This window comes from Phyllostomus discolor, chromosome 13 (genome assembly GCF_004126475.2).
Source record: "Phyllostomus discolor isolate MPI-MPIP mPhyDis1 chromosome 13, mPhyDis1.pri.v3, whole genome shotgun sequence".
NCBI classification, from domain to species: Eukaryota; Metazoa; Chordata; class Mammalia; order Chiroptera; family Phyllostomidae; genus Phyllostomus; species Phyllostomus discolor.
This window is the reverse complement of record NC_040915.2, coordinates 14,304,260-14,310,263: the sequence shown is the minus strand read 5'-3', so window position 1 is coordinate 14,310,263 and position 6,004 is coordinate 14,304,260.

Sequence of the window (6,004 nt, the reverse complement as noted above, 5' to 3'; positions counted from 1 at the left end):
CTTCGCTTCTTCCGAGCCCTCAGTCCTGCGACCCGGAGAGACTGGGGGCTAAGTCTGGGGCAGAGGCCTTGGAGGGGGCCAGGGGCGCGCTCTGGAGAAGAGGGACCCAGACCCACGCTGGATCAATCGGTGCTCAGCAGGGATGGGGACAAGAGGGCGCAGACTGAAGACAGACATTTATTTCATTCGTGCACTTCAAAGTGCCTCCCAGCCGGTCTGCTGGGCCCAGCCCGGTCCAGGTATCCCATCCCCACCAAGGGCAGGTTAGATACGGAGGTGGGCTGCAGACGTGGGGAGTTACGCCTTGCTGCCTTCTAAGGCGCCTGTAGCCATTTCCGCTTCCCCCTCATTTGGCAACGAGCAGGAATTTCGGAGCTGAATGGGAGAAGGGGCGGGAGACATCTGTCTGTCTGTCGCTCCCTCCCACGCTCAGGCACGAGGGTTGGAAGTCGATTTGGGGACCCGAAAAGGTCTCAGTCCCCTTCTCCGACTGCGATCCCCTCCCCGCAGCTTTCGCCCGAGCTTCCCCGCCTAATCGGTAAACACCCCGATCCAGAGAGGTCGGAGAACCGAGACCGGATCAGCCGGTTTCCTGGCCCCGCCTCTTGGGTCTACCCTCCCCAGTCCCCAGCGCTTCTGCTTCGCGGTGTGCTTCTCCCCCACCCCGTGGTGCAGCATGGGCCTGGCTCCAGGACACTGGGTCGGTTCAGCGGCAGGGATTAGCCACCGCAGGGACTAATCCTGGATGAGCCTCCTTGTAAACCCGGATCGACCGCGGGCACGGCAGGGGGTCACAGGTGCCCCTTCATGCATTCCCATACCCAGGGCCTGGCGCCCACTCCAGATACCCCTCCTCCCCCCCCCGCCCCCCCCCCCCCCCCCATTCAGAGACACGAGGTTGGATCTGCTGTGGGGACAGGCTGGCGAGGTGGTGGGAATGAAGATGACACTGCCAAGATCAGGCCTGGGTAGGCACTCTCCAGACTGGCTTTGGGGGTAAGAGGTGGGGAAGGAAGGGCAAAGGCCCCTCTGGCAATCTCTGAATCCACAAGGTCAGGTCAGCCCCCTGGCTCAGTATGCAAGCTGGTGCCCACTACTAATCTTCCAGTTACACAGAATCATCCACCCTCCCTCTACCAGTGGCCAGGGTCACCCAGACCTCCAGGCCTCACCTCCAGATCAGAGGAGGCACTGAATCAACCCGAAGGTCCCCACATCGTTGCCACCCGTGACTTGGCCAGACAGTAGGGGATAAGGAACTTATGTTAAGGCCCGTTCTGGAAATGATATCAGAGGTCAAGGACTTGGGTAGTAGAATCCTGCACCTGGTTGGTTTACTTGTTCCACAAACATTTCCTGAGCCCTTCCCTTGTGCCAGCCTAGCATAGGGAACTGCAATGCCCCAAGAATGACACATGGTCTCTATGGGAAAGGCAGACAGGTAAACAATGACCACATCACGTGTTCAGCCCTGCCCTGAGCTGTAAATTCAGGCTGGAGAGCCAAAGTTAGGTTAGGTGCTTCCTCCAAGGAGTCCAGAAGGCTTCCTGGAAGAGGTGGTTGCCAGAGCTGACTTTAAAAGGGTAGATGGGAAACAGACCACTGAGGAAGGGGTCATCATTATGGGCTGAGGGAGTGGTGTGTGCTAAGGCCTGGGGTGGAGGAGGAGAAGGTGACGTAGTTCAGGAAGGCAGGGGAAACTGGAGGAGAAGGTGGGGACCAGAACTAGAAGGTCCTGCTGGTAAATCCAAGGAGGGGAGAAGGGGGCCATTTCAGGATCCTAAGCCTCTTAAAGAAAAGGCCAGATTTACACTTCACAGGTTTTAATTGTCCTCTTCCCTCCTCTCCCCAGGTTTCTCTGGCGATGCCTGGTTTAGGAGTGGAGACACACTCAGAGACAGGCAGCAGGAGGAATCTGCTGCAGTGTATGTAGATTAGGAAGAGGGTCCCTACCTCCTCCCATCACACCCGGAGCCAGAGACCTACATTAGAAGTCTGGCTGCACCAGTGCCTAGTGGTATGACCTTGGACAGGTGACTGGGGCTCCAATGAAACAATCTGCCCACTCTTTTGTCGAACCCATGTTTGACACCTCCCACGGGGCAGGACCTGTGCCAGGTTCTGGCTTTACAGCACTGAAGACCGGCGTGGTCTCTACTGTCTCTGGGACTTACATTCCAGTGGAGACGACAGACAATAAACAAACAAATGAGATAATTAGAGACTGTGTTAAAGTGCTGTGAAGGAAACAAACAGTGGGACACGAAGGAGGATGACTGGAGGTGGGGGAGAGGAAGGGGCTGCTTTGCTCAGTGTGGCCCAGCAAGCTTCTCCGAGGAAACCTGAAGATTTAGAGCTCAGAACAGGGCGTTCCAGGAACAGGAAGCTGCAGCTGCCGAGGCTCTTAGCTGGGAGCCTGTGAGGAAGTTAGCCTGATTCCTCTAAGATGCTAAGCTTCCTGAGGGCAGGAATCTGGGTTTCTCACTTCTCTAACCTTCTGGATAAATAGTGGATAAATAAACACAAGTGGAGTTTCCGGCTTGCTGGCCCAGCCTCCACCCCCACCCCACAGTGACGTTGGGGTGGCTGCTGGCCTCTTACAGGTCGGCCCACGGGCACAGCTTACTCCTCACCCCGGCTGCTCCCTGTGGGAAAGGACTTTGCTCACTCCAGCTCCTTTCCTGGGGTTCCCCATCCTCTCCTTAGACAGGAGGAGCAGTCGGGGCCCCTCCAGAACCTGCCAGCCCAGAGCCTGGACTGAGCAGAATTTAGCACCAGCCCCACAGGGGGTGAGGACAGAATGTGTCCCAGATGAATATGGCCGAGGGGTTTAGGGTCCCTGTGGCCTCGGCCTGGGTGTCACTTCAGAGAGATCTCGAAGAATGCTTCCTTGCACATGGGTATGTTTCACACACAGCCACCCCAGATACAGAGCGCACACAGCCCTTCTCACACACTCACCATCCAGCTGCACACTGCGTCTCCATGGCAACCAGTAGGCCTGGTCCATGGATGTTAGAAATAAGTGCCAGAGGAGGAAGGGGGGTGGGCAGGGGAGAGACAGAGAGGAGAAACAGGAGACATAAAGATACTCAGAAAGATAGCCTCCCAAGGAGGCCCCCACTCTTTCCTTGTGCCCCCTACCAGGAAGATTTGAATGGATTCGGGGCGAGGATGGAGGTGCTTAAGGTGGGAATGAAGCAGTGGCTGGTGGCTGTCTGGACTCAGGTAACGGGGCTCTGTGGGCAGCATCAGCGGAACTTCAGTGATAGTCTGGAGTCTCGGGCTATGATACTTGGTCTGGGCAAGAGGCAGGTGAGGGGGATGGGCAGGAGCAGGGGACTTGGGGGAGCTACTTTCCCTTCTTCCAGGCCTAATCGGCTGTTCAGGCTGAAACCACCTCTTAGTCACTTAGTCTAATTAGAGTTGTTCCGGGAGAGGACAGTGGGGGAGCGGAAGGAGAAGGTGGGGTGTGAAGGGGGAAGGGTGGGTGAAGACGGGTGGGGGTGGGGGTGGGAGTTCTTTCACCTTCCATCCATCCTATCGCCAGCCAGTGGCTGTGGGTCGCTCCAGCTCCCCCATCCAGCTGTCCCTGGGGCTCTCACGCTCACCTGCTTTCTGCTCAGGCCTGCTCTCTCTGTTTCTCTTTTACTCCCGCTCTCACTCACTCTCTCTCCCGCTCTGTCTCCTCACCTCCCTTTGCCCCCTTCCTCATGGTCTCTCACTCTCTGGCCAACAATGTTCGTTTGATCAACAGGTGAAGCGGTTAGCGGTTGGGGTTGGGGTTGATCCCCTGGGGAGGGGAGGAGGAGCTGTGGGGGGGGGGGTGGACTATGCTGAGAACAGCCTCATCTTTGGGGAGTAAGAGGGAATAGGGCAGACCCTGCCCAGGCATAACCCCCCTGCTACACACACACACACACACACACACACACACACACACTCTATTCTCACCCCTAACTAAGCCTTGTCACTCCTAAGGAGTTTGGTGCAAAGGACACAATATGTGGAGCTTAACCTCTGGAGGTGGACTGTCTGGATTGCCTTGGACTAGTTTCTCAGCCTCTCTGAGCATCAGTTTCTCTCGCTCTGAAATGGGAGTCATAACCCCTATGTGTATAGTGTGGATTGAAGGCTGGGATGCAAACTGCTTCGCATAGCGAATTGTAAGTGCTCAGCGAAAGGCGAAAGGCGAGCTTTAGCACCACTCCCAGGCTTCTTTCCTGTCCCCGGACATCTGCCGCTTCCACACCCTCCCTCCATTCTGCTTCCCCATTCTTTTGAGCCAAAAGTTACCACTCAGTTCCCAGACGCAGCCCCTTTGCCTGTCCCAAAGGCTACACATCGGGGAAGGTATTGTCCCCACGTGCGGGGAGTATTATGTGGGGAGTTGGGCCTGGATCCCACCCCCTGACCCACAGGGCAGGGACAGACCCTCCTCCAGCCTGGGGTCTGATTTTCCCTTCTCTGCGTCTTCCAAGAGGAGGAAAGCGGGGCAACCACAGTGACGTAGGGAAGAGTACTTGCCGAGGGGGACAATGAGGGATGAGCAGCATCCAGAAGCCTAAATATTTCATGGGGCTGCAGCACTGGGAAGGGCAAAGTCCCCACACTGTTTGTGAATGTGCTCATAACTCCACGTGGCCGGGCACTCTTCCACGTGCCCCGTGCCCTCTGCATGCACTCCAACCCTCAGCGTGCCGCACCCGCAGAAACCTGCCCTGACGAACCCTTTCCTGGCCATGGTCCCTTCAAAGGTCTCTCAGCACGTGCATATTTTATTCCTGACGGCTGTAGTAGTGGGTTCAGGTCTGAGGCTGTATTTTGCCATGGCTGTGTTTTTCTTGTTCACGTATTCAGTTTCCCCCTCGAGGTCCCCCAAGACTGGAACCTCGCTCCTCATCTCCTCAGTATTGTCAGGAGAGCCAAGTAGTGGAAAAGAGCTGGTGGGCTGGGAGCAAGGGCATGGGTGAGGGTGGCAGGAGGAGGTCTCCCCGAGTTTTTTTTGTCTCTGTCTGTCATGGTTGCTGAGGAGGGAGGTATCCATCAGAGCAGCGGCGGCGGGGGGGCGGGTGGGGGGAGTGGGCAGATAGCAGCAGGACCCGGTGGCTTCCATGTCCACTGCTTACAGGTGAGGGTGTGGCGGATGCGGCCTCTGCCAGAGCTCTGCCTCCAGGCGCCCTGGCCTCTGCCCTCCCTGACTCTTCCTCCATGTCCCAGTAGGGGATTAGCAGGTGCCCCTGTAATCTGACTGTCACAGCTCCCCTTTTGTCCTTTCCTTGACCTTATTCCAATCTATCATTATTTCATTTATTGGTTTACTTGTTTAATTTCTGTCTCTTCTCACTAGAATAAAAGCTTCAGGAGGCAAGAATCTCATTTAACTTATTTCCCAACACTCAAAGATGTTTCCTGAGTGAATGTATGAAAGAAAGAAAGAGAGAGAGAGAGAGAGAGAGAGAAGGAGGAGGAGGAGGAGGAGGAAGGAAGGAAGGAAGGAAGGAAGGAAGGAAGGAAGGAAGGGGAAATTTGCTTCAGGATTATGCAGCCAGAGCAAGAAAAGGGGGGCAGATGGAGGGAGGGTGGGCAGAGGTGCAGGGAGGTAGGTGAGGAGGACTATAGTGGAGAAGGGGAAGGAGGGGAAGGAGATGGGGGACGGGGTGGGATAGGGATGAGGGAGACTGGGAGATGGGTAGGTGTGAGGAGGGAGCTGGGATGGAGCAAGAGTCAGCAGTCATGGATTTTGGGGAAGGCATTCAGGCCCCCCCCCCAGAGGCTAGAGGGGCTTTAGGCGGGAGGAGGTCAAGGTTAGAATAGGGAGCCAAGGATAGGGTCGGCCCTTAGCAAGGCTATGCTGGGAATTTGGGTTTGGGGCCAGATTGGGTGGAGTACAAAAGCCACCAGGAACAGCTGAGCCATGGGGGTTTTCTAGGGCCGGCTGGTGCCATCAATGACCCTCCAACCTACCCTCATCCCAGATCTGGGCTGGATGCCCAGCCTCATG